This window comes from Silurus meridionalis, chromosome 4 (genome assembly GCF_014805685.1).
Source record: "Silurus meridionalis isolate SWU-2019-XX chromosome 4, ASM1480568v1, whole genome shotgun sequence".
Lineage (NCBI taxonomy): Eukaryota > Metazoa > Chordata > Actinopteri > Siluriformes > Siluridae > Silurus > Silurus meridionalis.
The window spans coordinates 15,022,881-15,043,000 of NC_060887.1; the positions used below are offsets into that span (position 1 = coordinate 15,022,881).

Consider the following 20,120-nt stretch of genomic DNA (forward strand, 5'->3'; position numbering starts at 1 on the left):
GATGTTGTATGGTTTAGAGACAGTGGCATTGAGTAAAAGACAGGAGGTGGAGCTGGAGGTAGCAGAGCTAAAGATGTTGAGGTTTTCGTTGGGAGTGACGAGGATGGATAAGATTAGAAATGAGTTTATTAGAGGGACAGCGCATGTAGGATGTTTTGGTGACAAGGTGAGGGAGGCGAGATTGAGATGGTTTGGACATGTGCAGAGGAGGGACATAAATTATATTGGTAGAAGAATGCTGAGGATGGAGCCACCAGGTAGGAGGAAAAGAGGAAGGCCAAAAAGGAGGTTCATGGATGTGGTGAGGGAAGACATGCAGGTAGTTGGTGTAAAAGAGGCAGATGTAGAGGACAGGGTGGTGTGGAGACGGATGATCCGCTGTGGCGACCCCTAATGGGAGCAGCCGAAAGAAGAAGAAGAAGAAGAAGAAGATACTATATAAACTATTAAACAGTATAGACAGCGGTTGCTCAATGGGGAAGATGTAAAGATCATCAGCACTACCAAGCTGCCACTGCTGAGCTCTTAAACAAGGCCCTTAACCCTCTATGCAAATAATTTAAATGCATGATGCTCTACATAAGGGAGTCTGCCAAGTGGAGTAAATGCAAAAAAAAATTGTAATGTTAGCAATTAAGAGTACATTTTACATTTTGAGTTAAGATTATGCACTAATATTTAAAGCTCATGAAATCAGAGTGGGAGCTAAGGGTTAGGGTTAGGGCTAGAAATAGGCCATGCAGTTTCAAAGTCTCTTTTTTTTAGGCCATGCAAGTTTTTTTTTTTTTTTTTCATCTTTTATAGTTTTTTTTTTTTTTTTCTTATAGTCATAACAAACTGACAATACCAGTCTGTAATGTTATATTTATCTTTAAACCTTTGTAATGCTATACAGTTATACTGTTATATTGCACTACACTACACTCACATGCACAATGCTTCCATAAATATAAAGAGAGTGAGTGTGATGTAGCCGCTGGTGTTGCTGTGCGTCCACCCGATAGGTTTTCCATCACACTGATTGCTCGCTGAATTAAAGAAGCTGCTCACTGCACCATCGTCCATCTTTCTGTGGATGCCAGCAGATGATGAAGCTTCAACCTCTGCTGTGATTTATGAGCTAAACACCACCATGTTCCTGAGAAAAGGAGAAATCATTGAAGGAAAAATTAAAAGGGGATAAAAATTTATGTAGCAGACATTATATAACATTTTCATCCAAATAATATTTAAATTATCATCTTTATTAAAAGGATATACATAGTTGTAATACAATGTAATACATTGTTATTAAATGTAATATGGTTACTGTAAAATTATAAATGTAATATTGATGCTGCATCAACCCAGCCATTAGGGTTGCACAAGCCAGTACACTCTGACTTCGAAGATTTACGTAATTTAAAACACTGTAATTACTTTAAAACCTTTACGAGAACATTTTGTTTTCATGCTCTATGTTAAGTTTGGTTTCTCTAATAATAAACATAGATTTGCATAAACCATCAATATTGGAATTGAATATTTGAATTGAAAATTTAATATTTAAGAAAATTTGAATATTGTGAAAAAGTTCTATATTGGAGACTCTTGGTGTAACACTCTAATCAGCTAATTAAACCCAAACACCTGCAAAGGTTTCCTGAGCCTTTAAAAGGTCTTTCAGTCTGGTTCAGGCTACACAATCATGGGGGAAGACTGCTGACTTGACAGTTGTCCAGAAGAAGATCATTGACACCATGCACATGGAGGGAAAGACACAAAAGGTCATCACTAAAGAAGCTGGATGTTTACAGAGTGTTGTGTACAAGCACATTAATGGAAAGTTGAATAGAAGGAAAATATTTGGTAGAAAAAGGTGAAATGAAGCCCATTCAAGAATTTGGGGGAGATTCACAAAGAGTGGACTGCAGCTGGAGTCAGTGATTCAAAAGCCACAACGCACAGATGTATTTATGGGCTACAACTGATGCACTTTTTGTGTCAAGCCACTGCTGAACCAGAGACAACATCAGAGGTTGACAAAGGACAAAAAAGACTGGACTATTGCTCAGTGGGCCAAAGTTTTCTTTTCAGATGAAAGGAAATACATTTTTTATTTCATTTGGAAATCAAGGTCCCAGAGTCTAGAAGAGAGGAGGAGAGGCACAGAGTTGCTTAAGGTCTACAGGGAGTGCAGAATTATTAGGCAAATGAGTATTTTGACCACATCATCCTCGTTATGCATGTTGTCTTACTCCAAGCTGTATAGGCTGGAAAGCCTACTACCAATTAAGCATATTAGGTGATGTGCATCTCTGTAATGAGAAGGGGTGTGGTCTAATGACATCAACACCCTATATCAGGTGTGCATAATTATTAGGCAAATGAGTATTTTGACCACATCATCCTCGTTATGCATGTTGTCTTACTCAAGCTGTATAGGCTGGAAAGCCTACTACCAATTAAGCATATTAGGTGATGTGCATCTCTGTAATGAGAAGGGGTGTGGTCTAATGACATCAACACCCTATATCAGGTGTGCATAATTATTAGGCAAATGAGTATTTTGACCACATCATCCTCGTTATGCATGTTGTCTTACTCAAGCTGTATAGGCTGGAAAGCCTACTACCAATTAAGCATATTAGGTGATGTGCATCTCTGTAATGAGAAGGGGTGTGGTCTAATGACATCAACACCCTATATCAGGTGTGCATAATTATTAGGCAAATGAGTACATTTTACATTTTGAGTTAAGATTATGCACTAATATTTAAAGCTCATGAAATCAGAGTGGGAGCTAAGGGTTAGGGTTAGGGCTAGAAATAGGCCATGCAGTTTCAAAGTCTCTTTTTTAGGCCATGCAAGTTTTTTTTTTTTTCATCTTTTATAGTTTTTTTTTTTTCATCTTTTATAGTTTTTTTTTTTTTCATCTTTTATAGTTTTTTTTTTTTTTTCATCTTTTATAGTTTTTTTTTTTTTTTCTTATAGTCATAACAAACTGACAATACCAGTCTGTAATGTTATATTTATCTTTAAACCTTTGTAATGCTATACAGTTATACTGTTATATTGCACTACACTACACTCACATGCACAATGCTTCCATAAATATAAAGAGAGTGAGTGTGATGTAGCCGCTGGTGTTGCTGTGCGTCCACCCGATAGGTTTTCCATCACACTGATTGCTCGCTGAATTAAAGAAGCTGCTCACTGCACCATCGTCCATCTTTCAGGATGCCAGCAGATGATGAAGCTTCAACCTCTGCTGTGATTTATGAGCTAAACACCACCATGTTCCTGAGAAAAGGAGAAATCATTGAAGGAAAAATTAAAAGGGGATAAAAATTTATGTAGCAGACATTATATAACATTTTCATCCAAATAATATTTAAATTATCATCTTTATTAAAAGGATATACATAGTTGTAATACAATGTAATACATTGTTATTAAATGTAATATGGTTACTGTAAAATTATAAATGTAATATTGATGCTGCATCAACCCAGCCATTAGGGTTGCACAAGCCAGTACACTCTGACTTCGAAGATTTACGTAATTTAAAACACTGTAATTACTTTAAAACCTTTACGAGAACATTTTGTTTTCATGCTCTATGTTAAGTTTGGTTTCTCTAATAATAAACATAGATTTGCATAAACCATCAATATTGGAATTGAATATTTGAATTGAAAATTTAATATTTAAGAAAATTTGAATATTGTGAAAAAGTTCTATATTGGTTACTGGTGTAACACTCTAATCAGCTAATTAAACCCAAACACCTGCAAAGGTTTCCTGAGCCTTTAAAAGGTCTTTCAGTCTGGTTCAGGCTACACAATCATGGGGGAAGACTGCTGACTTGACAGTTGTCCAGAAGAAGATAATTGACACCATGCACATGGAGGGAAAGACTCATGGACACATGGAGGGAAAGGTCATCACTAAAGAAGCTGGATGTTTACAGAGTGTTGTGTCCAAGCACATTAATGGAAAGTTGAATAGAAGGAAAATATTTGGTAGAAAAAGGTGAAATGAAGCCCATTCAAGAATTTGGGGGAGATTCACAAAGAGTGGACTGCAGCTGGAGTCAGTGCTTCAAAAGCCACAACGCACAGATGTATTTATGGGCTACAACTGATGCACTTTTTGTGTCAAGCCACTGCTGAACCAGAGACAACATCAGAGGTTGACAAAGGACAAAAAAGACTGGACTATTGCTCAATGGGCCAAAGTTTTCTTTTCAGATGAAAGGAAATACATTTTTTATTTCATTTGGAAATCAAGGTCCCAGAGTCTAGAAGAGAGGAGGAGAGGCACAGAGTTGCTTAAGGTCTAGTGCAGGGGTCACCAATGTGGTGCCCGCAGGCACCAGGTAGCCTTTCTAAAAATAGCTGTTTCCTACTTTGTTAAATCATTGTTGATAATTATTGTAAGTAATCATTAACATGATCAGTGTCTTCACATAGATGAATATCCTTAATTATTAATAATAACATATAATAAACAGTAAATTAAGCAAATTTGTTATTTCACATCAAACTAAAAACTGTGTATCAAACAGGTAGCCCTTCACATTATTCGTTACCCAAGAAGTAGCTCTCAGTTTCAAAAAGGTTGGTGACCCCTGGTCTAGTGTAAAGTTTGCACAGTCATTGGTGGTTTGGGGAGTCATGTCTGCTGGTAGTGGTCCAATGTGTTTTATCAAGTCCAAGATCAGCAAAGCCATCTACAAGAAACTTTTAGAGAGCTTTATGGAGATGCTGATTTAATTTTCCAGCAAGATATGGCACATGCCCACACTGCCAAAGCACCAAAAGTTGGTTAATTGACCATTGCATTGTCTGCTTGACTGGCAGCAATCTTACCAGACCTGAACCCCAAAGAGAACCAAAAAATGCAAACGAGCTGAAGGCCACTGTCAAAGAATTCTGGGCTTCCATACCACCCCAGCAGTGCCACAGAATGATCACCTCCATGCCACACCAAGTATTGAGTGCATATAAGAAAAATGAACATACTTTCCAGAAGGCCAACAATTCAATTTTTTTTCTTTTTATATTTATTAAGTATTCACATTTTTTGAGATTTTGTTTTCCTTTAATGTAAGCCAAAATCACACAGTCTGTGTGTGATGAATCTATAAAATATATGGGTTCCACTTTTTGTATTGAATGACTAAAATGAATAAACTTTTAAATGATTTTCTAATTTATTGAGATAAACCTGTATATATATTGAAATACAGTACATACCAAAAGTTTGGACATACCTTCTCATTCAAAGAGTTTTCTTTATTTTCATGACTATGAAAATTGTAGAGTCACACTGAAGGCATCAAGGGCTATTTGACCAAGAAGGAGAGTGATGGGGTGCTGCGCCAGATGACCTGGCCTCCACAGTCACCGGACCTGAACCCAATCGAGATGTTTAGGGGTGAGCTGGACCACACAGTGAAGGCAAAAGGGCCAACAAGTGCCAAGCATCTCTCGGGGAACTCCTTCAAGATTGTTGGAAGACCATTTCAGGTGACTACCTCTTGAAGCTCATCAAGAGAATGCCAAGAGTGTGCAAAGCAGTAATTAAAGCAAAAGGTGGCTACTTTGAAGAACCTAGAATATGACATTTTCAGTTGTTTCACACTTCCAACGGCAAGGCGCAACATCACCGGCGGGGTGAAGTCACGATCAGGACGCTGCAAAATGCACATGAAGTGGAGCTGACGCTAGCTTCTGAAAAATGAGAAGGGAAGCACGGCAGGGATGTAGGGACTGTGGCTTGGAGACACATTGTCCTGTTTCCTCAGGAAACTAAAGTAACATACATAACCTAGAGACGTTCCCTTTTGGGAACTCGAGCCGCATCACAACGCTTTGGAAATGAGTGTCCAATCATGCCACACTGACCAGTATGTGAGAGCACAACCAGAGCACAGGACAGAGGAGCCGAAGGTCAGCGGGATGGACAAGCAGACTCTCAATAGGTGGATTGTGGATGCTATTTCATCTTTATATGAGCCCTCTGGTCTCCCCACTCCTTTTGGGGTCAAGGCTAACTCCACTCAAGAGTGTGGCGGCCTCTATGGAGTCACAAACAGATCCACTCATGACCGCTCCCCACCCCGTCCATTGTTAGAATTACATGAGACAGAGCGGAATCCCTCTGGATGCTGCTGCCATGTGTCCCAGCAGCCTCTGGAGCTGCTTCACAGTGAGTGACTAACCTTCTCTCACTCACTTGACTGTCGATTGGGTATCATCAATCCAAGTTGGAGACAGTTGTGCCCACATAATCGTTGAGTCTCCCACCATTGCAAAAAGGGTGTTTCTCTGTACTGGAGAAAGCACACTCTTCTTGGTGTTTTAGTCTTAACCCCAGTTCCTTCATACAGGTGACAATGACTTCTCGATGCCGGATTGCCAAAATCTCTGATCAAGCTTATATCAATCAATCATTGACATAGTTCCGAATGCGGATGCCCCGAAGCCTGGGCAGGGACAAAGCCGCATAAGTGCATTCTGTGAAGGTGCGGGGTGAGTGCCACATTGAGACAGGAACACAGTTTTTTCCATATCGAATGCTCTTGATAGTAAAGAGTGGATTGCCCTATCTGGAAAATCCTCTGTCTCTAAACTAATGGGTTCTCGTGTGCAGGAGACCGAGTGGAAACACCATGATTCCATAAGTCCCAGCCTCTGGGTCTGCTTTACAGTGAGTGACTGACCTTCTCTCACTATCTTGACTGTCGTGGGGATAGCTAAGAAGGTGGTTCTCTGTACTGGAGAAAGAACACTCTTCTTGGTGTATAGTCTTAACTCCAGTTCTTGACAAACTGGTCCTCATGCCTGATCTGAGACACAACCTGCTTAGGAGTGAGCATCCTGAAACTGAGCCTCATAAGCGAGTGGTTCCAGGAGCATGGATCTAGAACTGAATGCAAACCCCAAACCCCAGGCTGCAGGAAGTCTTTTAAGGGAACCAGTCTCTCAAAGCTGCTCTTTGGCCCTTCCAGAGCAGCTGAAGCATTGCCCTGCAGCCATTGGAGCCTTCTAAAAGAGGCGGCAGGTCTTCTCCATCTGCTACGAGACCAGGCGGAGTTGGAGGAAGACACCCGCTGGAGGTGGGTGTGCCCTGAAGCACATCCTGTGGCAGGGTCTTCTCCATCTGCTACGAGACCAGGTGGAGGTGGAGGTGGAGGGAGACACCCGTTGGAGGTGAGTGTGTCCTGAAGCACATCCTGTGGCAGGGTTAACAGCCTGACCTTTTGGTGGTGCTAAGGAGGAACGGGCACTGTGTAATCTCCCTCCTAAGGCTGAGGCTTTCTGGTTGTCTGGGCCTGCGTGTGACGGCTCACTTGCTGGAGAGGCGACCCTTAGGTCCGCTGGCTCCTTGGTCTTGGGCCTAGAGCGTCGCTGAGGGCTCTTGGGCCCCTCTGGAAACCCGCTGACCCGCTGACGCGTAAGCCTTGCCCACGAGAACCGAAGTGCTCGCAAAGGTTTAGTGGGCAGTACTGGGGCCTTAAGGGATGATGCTACACCCAGGGAGAGATAGCTAGCTAGCATTTCTTGCACTCATGGCATCATCCCATAGCCGCACTCCTTCGTCCCCACGACGGTCACATACTTCGAGGTTTGTGGGGTAAAGAGGTGGGTCGCATATGGGCTATTGACACCTCAGTGTGCAGTTCCGGGGGAAAAAGGCAAACCCCGGTGTGGAGACGGGGTGCTGCTACACACGGCTGTCACACCCCCAAATGAAGCAGGGGCAAGGAGTAACACACAGTCGGAAATTCTGCTTCCTCTAAAAGCTTAGGCCGGATTTCACACGTGATTTAGAGCATGAGCAACATGGAGGCGTTCCCAAATTGTTGTGATGCAGCTCGAGTTCCTGAAAGAGAACTCTACCCAAAAGATTTAAATAAACAATGAAAAGTAATTCTTAGTGAACAGGCCCTAAGAATTAATTCCAGTGTAATATTTTGAAGTAAAATGTAAAATGAATGTAAAAAAAAAAAAATAGGTTTAAATAAAAATTACAATATGTGTGAAATTATTTTTGCATCCTTGTTTATTACAAGTGCAGATCTCATGGCTAATAAAGAGGCAGCTCAGAGTGTTTGGCTTTAATCTGTTTTTTTTTTTTATTCAGAGTAGCTGAAGGTGGCAATTTTATCAGCTTCTGCTTCATTGCACTGATGCAGAGCAAACACAAACACACACTTACGCTGTGTGTGTGAAACTACTAGCTAATTGCACAACTAATTAATTTATTACATTTATTTGCAAAAGTGTCAATTTGACTTATGTCTAGGTAAAAAAATAATATTAACAACAAACTATATTTGCATTATTGCAGCTTGAAACAGCTGATATGTCAGCAGCCTCGCTTACCTAGATTAAAAATACATATATTTTAACTGTAAATGTCAGTATAATTTGGGAAAACTTATTTTAAAATGTGCTGTTACTATCAAAATGATACATTAGAATAAGTGCTTTAATATAAACCTGTGATTTGCATTTGCACTAGTTTTAGAAAATTAATCAACACCTCAATACACTGACCATCAGAATGTGCTATAATTATAGTAAGAGGCGTCACAGCGATATATTGTCACACACATTCCGAGATGCTGTGAAACAGCTGGAAGCCAGATGCAGAGTCAAACAAGCGGAAAGTACATTTTTATGTAAATTTGATGACAATTTGACAAATGAGCCAAAACCAGACAAGAATGTCATTCGAGGAAATATAATGCGGTGTCTCACTCAGCCTGAGGAGTTAAATAACCAGGAACTGTGATGAAGACCAATAAAATTCTATTTCTTAAAAAAATAATATTTTAAATAAAATTTAAATAATTTTATTTTACACAACATTAAAACCCACTGAGTTCTCATCAATAGAGAGTTTTAAATAATATGATGCTTTGTGCATTGTGTTCATTCTTCCCTTTACTTTAGTTGCCTCAATGGGGAAACCTTTAAATGTTCTGTAAAGAACAGTTTCCACTTTTTTATATTTTTGTTGGAAGAGATGTGCCCTTATTTATCCAATGAACCCATAATTAACCCTTTCAGAACCATTTGTACACTATTAAAACATGGAGAGCCATTACATTCTTTGTTTTATTGGGTTGTATGGGTTCCAAAGAGATCTCTCTAATCACGTAACCCTTAACCCTTGTTTAAACAACCCTTAAAATATTCACAAACTAGGAATGCTTAACATTGCTACAAAAAACCCAACGTCAATGGTTCAAGGCCTAAACTTCATATAGAACCCCTTTTTTGGAATGCTAAGAACCATTAGCCAAACGTTTTGAAAATGTACTGTAGAACCTTTATATGTTTCTAAGTAAAACCCTATAAGGGGTTGGAAAAGGTTCATTTCGGATGGAAAGGACCCTTGATTATCCAATGAACCCTTAAAGAGCTCATTTTGTTTTTATTAGAAAATATAAACTCGTGTTTTTTACAGATGTCCCTCTTTAGAAAAGTAAGAAAGAATCTGATTATTTAAGAGTGACTTAGTTTTTAATCATTTATTTTTACCCTAAATTACTAAGAAATTATTCAGGACCTTCTGATTGTTTGATAACATTTCAACACCGCTATTTTAGATTTTCTAGAAAGAAATAATCATAGTGAACAACCTTGTTAATTGTAAGTGATTTTTTTTTTCATTGAGGTTTTTTTTGTTGTAAATGCAATTATTTTTAACAAAGCTGTCTCAGTAAACTGATGCAAAAATTCAGAATCCCTGATGACCGCTTTCCGAGAGCTTTCATGTTTCTAGACTTCTGAGTGTGATGGGTTCTGACAAGACTGACCTCCAAACAAACACACACACACACACACACACGAAGGCGGCTGCAGGCTGGTCACTAAATATTCTTAATTTCTGCTATACAAGATAATAATTTTAAATTAATCATGCAGATTATTTGTAGAACCCTACAATTGATTTTGTTTCCCTAAATGTTTTGGAAGCTACAAAATTCATTGAAGAACACTTGTTTATGAGTTTAAACTGCTAGAACATTTAGAACCTTTCGAATGACTTTGTGATAAAGATTCCATGCAAAACAAAAAAAGATTTCATTAAAGAAGGTTTAATGTTGAAGTCTTTTTTAAACTTCTCCAATGAAATAAACCATTTTATATAGTCTATTTTATCTTACATTTACATTTACATTTGCAGCATTAAGCAGACGCCCTTATCCAGAGCGACGTACAAAAGTGCTTTGAGTCTCTAGCAATGAATACATTTACACTGGTATGCAAGATTTACAAACTAAACATAAATATAACTCTTAAATTCTACAAAACAAACCTGGAAAGTGCTAATTTAAGTATTTCAGGAAGAGGTAGGTCTTCAATCATCACTTTAAGATAGCCAGGGACTATCTTATGTGGACATCTCATGTGGAGAAATGCATATTCCTAAAAGTGTTCAGATTTCAAAGTTTAGATAATTTTATACAAAACTGGGGCTGGTCTCTGTCATGGCATAAAGGGGGGGGGGGGGGGGATTTCTCCTTTAATCTCTCTTTCTCTGCTTTGGATTTGTCCTGTCAATAAGGCATTTATTTTCCAGAAAGGTCTCAAAAGTTGGTCATCCATCCACTCTGGAATCCAGGAAGGCTTCTGGTAAAATCTCAGCATAATCCACTCTCATATGGAAAATTCCAAATCAGATGGAGCCCTGCATCAAAGGTTTCCATTTTGGACAGAATTACAACTCATCCACAGAACCTGCTGTGAAACAGAAGCTGTGAAGTTTCCTTTATGACTCCATCCTTTCTAATAAAGGCACCCAAAAATTCCTAGTATTTGCATTTCCAAACAGACCAGTCAGGTGTTACCCATCTAATGTCTAGCGAAAGAGCAGGATGAAATATAAAAACAAGGTTGCATAGTTATGTTATCTCTTTTTTGTCTTTCTCGCTCTGTTTTTAGAGAGACCATATTATTCTTCTTAGTTGATTTTGGCTGTAACTGTTTTTTTTTTTTGTTTGTTTCCTTTCTACTTCCTCCATGTCTTTTTCTTCCTCTCTTGTCTTACTTTCTTCAAAAAACTGCAAATTTGTTTTAATTGTGAATTTGACCTGCTTTTTCTTTTAGCTTATATTTTGTCCAGTATCTTAGTTTAGCAAAGTTTTTCTTTCTTTTCGTTTTACCACCCATTTCTTTATTTTTTCTTTCAGTTCCCTATGAAAACTTCTTTAAATATAAAAACTATAATTTCTTTCTCTATCTATTCCATTATTGTTTTGGTTCCTCAGTTTGTTTTTAATGCATTAACTTTTTTAAAAGTGATAATCAACATTGTAAATCCATAAAATTTGATCTCTGACTGTTTATAACAAAAGAAATAAAAGCAGCCAAAAAATGCAAATAGGCGACATAAGATAGCAAATTAGGGCTGCCAAGTTACCATGGTAACCAGGCCAGACTCAACAAACGCTAAGAATGACGCTGAGCATGTCTGCCTGAATCCGCATGCGTGCACACACACACACACACACACAATTGCACTGATATTAGCATATTGCATATCAACTTTATTTGTACAATTTATTAAATATTAACATTAACAACAGTGTGCACAGGTAGTGTGGACTGTATGTATTGCTGGTAGTGTGTACTGTGTGTTCTGAATAAGCGTGTCGTCTAGCTGATAAACACATGGTTAATGAGAAGCAGAAGAAATTAATATAAATAGAGAAATTAGCATAAGTGTAACAGAAGGGTTTAGCTGTTTGATTTTTATTTTAGCAACAAAGTCTAACAAATGTAACAATAATAATAATAATTAAAAGAAGAGAAGAAGAATTCCCTTTTTGCTTAAAAATACTCTCAGAGAAAAAAGCTAAAACAGAGGGAAAGATAATAGAAGAAAAAAGGTAGAAAAGAGCAAGAAAAAGAAAGAAAGAAAGAAAGAAGAAGAATTCCTTTTGCTTAAAAATACTCTCTTAGAGAAAAGAGCTAAAACAGAGGGAAAGATAATAGAAGAAAAAAGATAGAAAAGAGCAAGAAAAAAGAAAGAAAGAAAGAAAGAAAGAAAGAAAGAAAGAAAGAAAGAAAGAAAGAAAGAAAGAAAGAAAGAAAGAAAGAAAGAAAGATTGTTCACTGAATATCTTATTATTTGTCTTTACCTCCTCCTTCCAGTCTTTTTCTCTGTCCATCCTGCTGCAGGTGTAAATACATACCTCTTCTTCCCTTGGAGGTAAAGAGAGAGGGAGAGAGAGACCCTCAACCCGAGCCTTCAGTGTTCACATGGTTGTAGTTTTAACAAGCGCCAGCGGGGAGAGTGTCTGTGCTCAGCTGTCTCCTCACTGATAGAGAAAGCATTGTCTCACACATTAAGGGGAGGTTTGTATGGTGAGGTTACAGGGGTCACACCAGGGTCATGGGGGGTTGCACAATCTAGGCACTCATCTCATGTTCTGGCCTCCAGGTGATGTCATCCATCTGCCACTAATTTGATCCAGATTTTCCACCAATTTTCCTCCTAGGTCACAAGGTGTGATGGCTTGCTCACTTTCTTTGGGTTGCCCTTGTTCAGAGACTGCACACACCAAACACAAACACAAACACACACACACACACACACACACACACACACACACACACACACACGCACACACACACATACTTGTTTTTGCTACATGGTGGGGACTCCTGACTGGGTGGTTACTCGTGGGAACACCGATTTCTAAATACATTAAGGCCACAAATTTTTTTTTCTTTATTTTCAGAAATACACAAGTTTAAAGAGCTAAATTTTTGTCAGTTTTTTCTATTCTGGTGGGGACATCCCTATTTTTTCTTACCACCTCTAGGTATCACTATTATACATTATCTGCAGATTATCCAATTTATATGCAATTATAACTGTGTATAACATTAACAAAGATGAAGATAAAAAGGGAGAATTTAACTGTTTTTATCTTTTTATTTTTTTTTTATTATTTCGCTTTTCACTGTTTCCCATTACCTCTTGTATTTGAATAGACAATTTCTAAGAAAGTAAACAGTAAAAAAGCCTTACCTCTCTTCCTGTTTAACACATTCAATTCTCTTCAATTCTGAGAGTCTGCAAAGTTCCACATTTTGGTATCTACAACAGTCATGTTATATGACAAGCAGGAAATGTTAATGTTCATTTACACCATCATGGTCTAAAATAAATAATGATCTGTGCATACTGGAATCTATTTAAATTAAAACAGAACATGCATGTGATCAACTGTGTTGCGAGATATATTGCTATATAATATATCTATATAAATATTAGGTAGAAGTAGAAGATATTTGATGTACAACCATTATTAACAACCACCTTGAACTAAAATGTTTATGAACATGTTGCCTTTAACATACATGAAAAAAAAAAAACATCCATTAAAGATTTCTACCTTTACATTTTTCATTTCATGGAATCAATGCGATTTTTTACATTAAATTTGACTGCCTCCCAACCTCTCCCTTGAAGTGCTGCTGGGGATTTTCCAATGCACTTCATGCACTGGCCTTTAACAGGAACCTTGCTAGAACTGATGTAGTCCATTAGAGTCTTTTCCACAGCCTGGACCTCCTCTGTTTCTCCATGGGTTTTGTAAATATGCTGAATAAAATGAAAGTGATTAGTAATTGTGATAAAAGTGACTCATAACATATTATATCATTTTGCCTCTAGCTTTCCCATAATTCCCTACATTAGCTGACTACATACCTGCAGAATTTGAGGGTGGAGGTGAAGCATCGTTTTCTTTATCATTTTCAGAGTCTGATCCTTAATTGTCCATCAGTACTCTCTCTAGTAAACACAGCAACCACAGGGAAAATGATTACAGCTAAATAAGTGGAAAAATATTTTTTAAACTGCTACATCCATCAAATAATCTATAACCAACATGGTGTTCCTGTTAATCATAACATGGAATTTTAGATTTTTAAAACATCTTTATTTACTCAGGCCTGTTTTACCTTGTTTCTAGATTCCTTACTTTGAATTGAGATAGTTGTCCTCTCTCCATAGCAAGAAGAACTGTACTTATCTTCGCCAGCTGTAATGTAACTTCAGGTAGCCTGTAGTACTGCCGATGCACCCTGATGTTGTGTCCTAAAAAAGTCAGCAAGGTCATCCATTTCATTGTCTTTCAAATTAAGGACCTTGGACATAGTGGCCATGTGCTTTCTCAGTCCAGTGGAGGATAACGCTTCTGTTGTTCTGCTCCACAGCTTTGAGACGAATTTCGAGACTAATTAATCTGACGAATAATAAGGGAAGAAGTTGCAAAGAGTTCCACTTTGCCTTGCTCAAATTTCAGAGGGCCTGGAATGAGACACACTCACTCCATTTAGTTTTGCAGATTTGTTTAAAGGCTTGCACATTGCTAAAGGTGTTCTTATCAGCGGACATCATCGCCTCACATTCCATTCAATAATGTTTGCCATATTCTTGAGGTTGTGCCCAAGCTTCAGTGCTAAAGATGGTGTTTTGTAAGTGCTTGTCTCTTCATTCAAACCAGCCACACTGTGAACTGCTTCCACCATCCCTTTTCAACTCAAGCATCATGACCTCCACATTTGAATTAATTGGTGAAGATGATTCGCCACTGTCATGTTTGTCAGATGTAGAAGACTGTCCAGTGTCTGTGTTCAATGAAGAGTATTCTTTGGTTCCACTGTTCACCAATGAACTAGAACCTTGAAACCTCAACGTTGTGGGGACCTGCTGATCGGTAACCCAACATCTTACCCACTGAGCTACCTGCTCCCACGGGTCCAAGCGGTCAATAAGCCTAATGTACCAACATGGCTTCTTTCCATACTTCAACACCATGTAACTTATATTAAAAGTAGGCCAAACAAGTATTTCAAAAAAGACAAAGAAATAAAGCAATCTTTTGAACAGGTTTCTCAAAGTAACAAATAAATTTACAGTTTAATGTCACAAAATAGACAAACTATTAGATTTCAAAAGAGAAATCTTACCGTGGCGATGGTGGGGCTTGAACCCACAACCTTGTGTGAACATGCTAAACGGTATACCAACAACTAACCCACTGAGCTACCTGCTCCCGTGTATCCAAGCAGTCAATAAGCCTAATGAACCAACATGGCTTCTTTTACATACTTCAACACCATGTAACTTATATTAAAAGTAGGCAAAGCAAGTCTTCAAAAAAAAAAATAAATAAAGCAATATTTTGAACAGGTCTCTTTAATTAACAAATAGATTTACAGTTTAATGTTAAAACATCGACAAACTATTAGATTTCAAAAGGAAAGTTAACATTTTCCCTTGGCGATGGCAGGGGTTAAAACACCAAACTTGTGGAGACCGGCTGAATGGTAAACCTACAACTTACCCACTGAGCTATCAGATCTGACCTGTGGCAACAGTCAATAAGCCTTATGAACCAGCATTGCTTCTGTTCCATACTTCAACACCATGTAATGCATATTTAAAATAGGCCAAACAAGTCTTTAAAAAAAGACAAATAAATAAAGCAGTCATTTAAACAGTTTTCTTTAATTAACAAATAGATTTACAGTTTAATGTCACAAAATAGACAACTATTATATTTCAAAAGAGAAAATATTATTTTACATTGGCAATGCTGGGGTTTGATCCCACAACCTTGTGGGGACCTGCTGATCGATAAACTGACACCTTAATCACTGAGCTATCAGTTCTGATGTAAGCAAGCAGTCAATAAACCTAATGAACCAGCATGGCTTTTGTTCCATACTTCAACACCATGTAACTCATATTTAAAATAGGCCAGACAAGTCTTTCAAAAAAGACAAATAAATAAAGCAGCCTTTTAAACAGGTCTCTTTAATTAACAAATAGATTTACAGTTTAATGTCACAAAATAGACAAACTATTATATTTCAAAAGGGAAATAAGATTTTTACCTTGGCAATGCTGGGGATTGAACCCACAACCTTGTGGGGACCTGCTGATTAATAACCCAACACCTTAACCACTGAGCTATCAGATGTGACTTATGCAAGCAGTCAATAAGCCTAATGAACCAGCATTGCTTCTGTTTCATAGTTCAACACCATGTAACTCATATTTAAAATAGGCCAAACAAGTCTTTCAAAAAAGACAATAAAATATAGCAGTCATTTAAACAGGTTTTTTTAATTAACAAATAGATTTACAGTTTGATATCACAAAGTAAACAAACTATTATATTTAAAAAGAGAAAATATTATTTTACATTGGCAATGCTGGGGTTTGATCCCACAACCTTGTGGGGACCTGCTGATCGATAAACTGACACCTTAATCACTGAGCTATCAGTTCTGATGTAAACAAGCAGTCAATTAACCTAATAAACCAGCATGGCTTTTGTTCCATACTTCAATACCATGGAAAGCATATTTAAAATAGGCCAAACAATTATCTCAAAAAAAGACAAAAATATTAAGCAATATTTTGAACAGGTCTCTTTGATTAACAAATAGATTTACAGTTTAATGTCACAAAGAAGACAAACTATTAGATTTCAAATGAGAAATTATAATTTTACCTTGGCAATGCTGGGGCTTGAACCCACAACCTTGTGGGGACCTGCTGATTAATAACCCAACACCTTAACCACTGAGCTATCGGACCTGACTTGTGCAAGCAGTCAATAACCCTAATGAACCAGCATGGCTTCTGTTCCAAACTTCAACACCATGTAACGCATATTTAAAAAGGGCCAAACAAGTCTTTCAAAAAGACAATAAAATATAGCAGTCATTTAAACAGGTTTTTTTAATTAACAAATAGATTTACAGTTTGATATCACAAAGTAAACAAACTATTATATTTAAAAAGAGAAAATATTATTTTACATTGGCAATGCTGGGGTTTGATCCCACAACCTTGTGGGGACCTGCTGATCGATAAACTGACACCTTAATCACTGAGCTATCAGTTCTGATGTAAACAAGCAGTCAATTAACCTAATAAACCAGCATGGCTTTTGTTCCATACTTCAATACCATGGAAAGCATATTTAAAATAGGCCAAACAATTATCTCAAAAAGACAAATAAATTAAGCAATATTTTAAACAGGTCTCTTTAATTAACAAATAGATTTACAGTTCGATATCACAAAGTAGACAAACTATTATATTTCAAAAGAGAAATTATAATTTTACCTTGGCAATGCTGGGGCTTGAACCCTCCACCTTTTGGGGATCTGCGGCTCGATAAACCCGACACCTTAACCACTGAGCTATCAGATATGACTTATGCAAGCAGTCAATAAGCCTAATGAACCAGCATTGCTTCTGTTCCATACTTCAACACCATGTAACTCATATTTAAAATAGGCCAAACAAGTCTTTCAAAAAAGACAAAGAAATAAAACAGTCTTTTAAACAGGTCTCTTTAATTAACAAATAGATTTAGAGTTTAATGTCACAAAATAGACAAACTATTTTTTTTTTTCAGAAGAGAAATAAGAATTTTACCTTGGCAATGCTGGGGATTGAACCCACAACCGTGTGGGGACCTGCTGGTTGGTAAACCTACACCTTACCCACTGAGCTATCAGACTTGACTTCTGCTAGCAGTCAATAAACCTAATGAACCAGCATGGCTTCTGTTCCATGCTTCAATACCATGGAACGCATATCTAAAATAGGCCAAACAATTATCTCAAAAAAGACAAATAAAAAAAGCAATATTTTAAACAGGTTTCTTTAATTAACAAATAGATTTACAGTTTAATGTCACAAAATAGACAAACTATTATATTTCAAAAGAGAAATAAGAATTTTACCTTGGCAATGCTGGGGTTTGAACCCACAACCTTGTGGGGACCTGCTGATCGATAAACCAACACCTTAACCACTGAGCTATCAGATCTGACTTATGCAAGCAGTCAATAAGCCTAATGAACCAGCATGGCTTCTGTTCCAAACTTCAACACCATGTAACTCATATTTAAAATAGGCCAAACAAGTCTTTCAAAAAAGACAAATAAATAAAGCAATATTTTAAACAGGTTTCTTTAATTAACAAATAGATTTACAGTTTGATATCACAAAGTAGACAAACTATTATATTTCAAAAGAGAAATTATAATTTTACCTTGGCAATGCTGGGGCTTGAACCCACAACGTTGTGGGGACCTGCTGATTAATAACCCAACACCTTAACCACTGAGCTATCAAATCTGACGTATGCAAGAAGTCAATAAGCCTAATGAACCAGCATGGCTTCTGTTCCATACTTCAACACTATGTGGTTCATATTTAAAGTAGGCCGAACAAGTCTTTCAAAAAGACAATAAAATATAGCAGTCATTTAAACAGGTTTTTTAATTAACAAATAGATTTACAGTTTAATGTCACAACGTAGACAAACTATTATATTTAAAAAGAGAAATAACAATTTTACCTTGGCGATGTTGGGACTTGAACCCACAACCTTGTGTGGACCTGCTGATCGATAAACCGACACCTTAACCACTGAACTATCAGATCTGACTTATGCAAGCAGTCAATAAGCCTAATGAACCAGCATTGCTTCTGTTCCATACATCAACAACATGTAACTCTTATTTAAAATAGGCCAAACAAGTCTTTTAAAAAAGATAAAGAAATAAAGCAATCTTTTACACGTCTTGTTAATTAACAAATCAATTTACAGTTAATGTCACAAATTAGACAAACTATTATATTTCAAAAGAGAAATTATAAATTTTATCTTGGCAATGCTGGGGCTTGAACACACAACCTAGAGGGGACCTACTGACACGTAACCCTACGCCTTACCCACTGAGCTATCAGACATGTGCAAACAGTCAATAAGATTAGATTAGATTAGATTAGATTAGATTAGATTAGATTAGATTAGATTAGATTAGATTAGATTCGATTCAACTTTATTGTCATTACACATGTACAAGTACAAGGCAACGAAATGCAGTTTGGATCTAACCAGAGTGCAATAACAGCAAGTGCAGGATATATAGCTTTTACATGAATTTACATAGTTAAATAAAATAAAATATAGTCTATAAACAGTAATTTAAAGATGAATATGTACTATAAATGTAGTATACAGATGAATATATATGTACTGAAAACAATATACAGATGAGTATATATATGTACTATGAATATAATTACAGATGAATATATATATATGTACTATGAACAATAATATACAGATGAATATATATATATATATATATATATATATATATATATATATATATATATATATATATATATATATATATATATATGTATTATGAACATGCTATACAGATGCCTATTACTATACACAGAGATTTACAGAAGGATGTAAGCGGTGGACATAATAATATTGCTATAGCTATAAACAGAAAACGGGTATATGTACAGTGGTGATACGTTTATGGTGAGCAGCAATACAAAAAAGAGCAGTGTGCAAATGAGCAAAGGTTTGTGTAAACAGTCCGTGCAATAACAAAGTGTGAGGTGAGAAATGATCAGTGTCTTGGTGAGCATAAGTTTTTGTTCAGAGAGTCCATTAGCAAAGAGTGTGAGGTGTGGGGGGAATGTGGTAGTGTATCAGTGAGTGTCAGAGTTCAGTAAAGAGACAGCTCTAGGAAAAAAGCTGTTCTTTAGTCTGCTGGTCCTGGTCCGGAGGCACCTGTAACGCCTGCCGGAGGGCAGAAGAGAAAACAGTCTATGGGCGGGATGAGAGGAGTCCTTAAGAATGCTACGAGCTCGATGCAGACAGCGTTTCTTTTGGATGTCCTCCATGGCTGGGAGTGGAGTCCCTGTGATGCGCTGGGCAGTTTTCACCACCCGCTGCAGTGCCTTACGCTCTGCAGCAGAGCAGCTCCCATACCAGACTGTAACACAGCTGGTCAGGATGCTCTCTACTGCGCAGCGGTAGAAGTTCACCAGGATATCCGAGGAGAGCTGATTTTTTTTAAGTGTCCTCAGGAAAAAGAGGCGCTGGTGAGCCTTCTTGACCAGGCTGGAGGTGTTGATATTCCAGAACAGGTCTGCCGAGATGTGGATCCCCAGGAACTTGAAACTGGAGACACGATCAACAGCCATGCCGTTGATGTGGGTGGTGTCATGTGTGCCTCTTGCCTCCTTCCTGAAGTCCA

The 20,120-nt window shown here is 37.5% G+C and overlaps 1 long non-coding RNA gene across 4 annotated transcripts; it reads right to left on the bottom strand.

Moving 5' to 3' along the window:
* Nucleotides 1-343: 343 nt before the first annotated feature.
* On the bottom strand, nt 344-15,543 carry LOC124384472. Of its 4 annotated transcripts, XR_006925405.1 has the most exons (5): nt 13,726-15,543; nt 13,409-13,617; nt 13,042-13,110; nt 12,146-12,558; nt 2,948-3,282 (listed from the first exon to the last, which is right to left on the bottom strand). It is a non-coding gene; the product is annotated as an uncharacterized LOC124384472 (long non-coding RNA). The 4 variants fall into 4 exon arrangements; XR_006925407.1 differs by having other exon boundaries at nt 12,146-13,617; nt 13,726-13,809; nt 14,000-15,543; XR_006925406.1 differs by lacking the exon at nt 2,948-3,282 and adding an exon at nt 344-1,138 and having other exon boundaries at nt 12,146-13,617.
* Between the last annotated feature and the right edge of the window lie 4,577 nt (nt 15,544-20,120).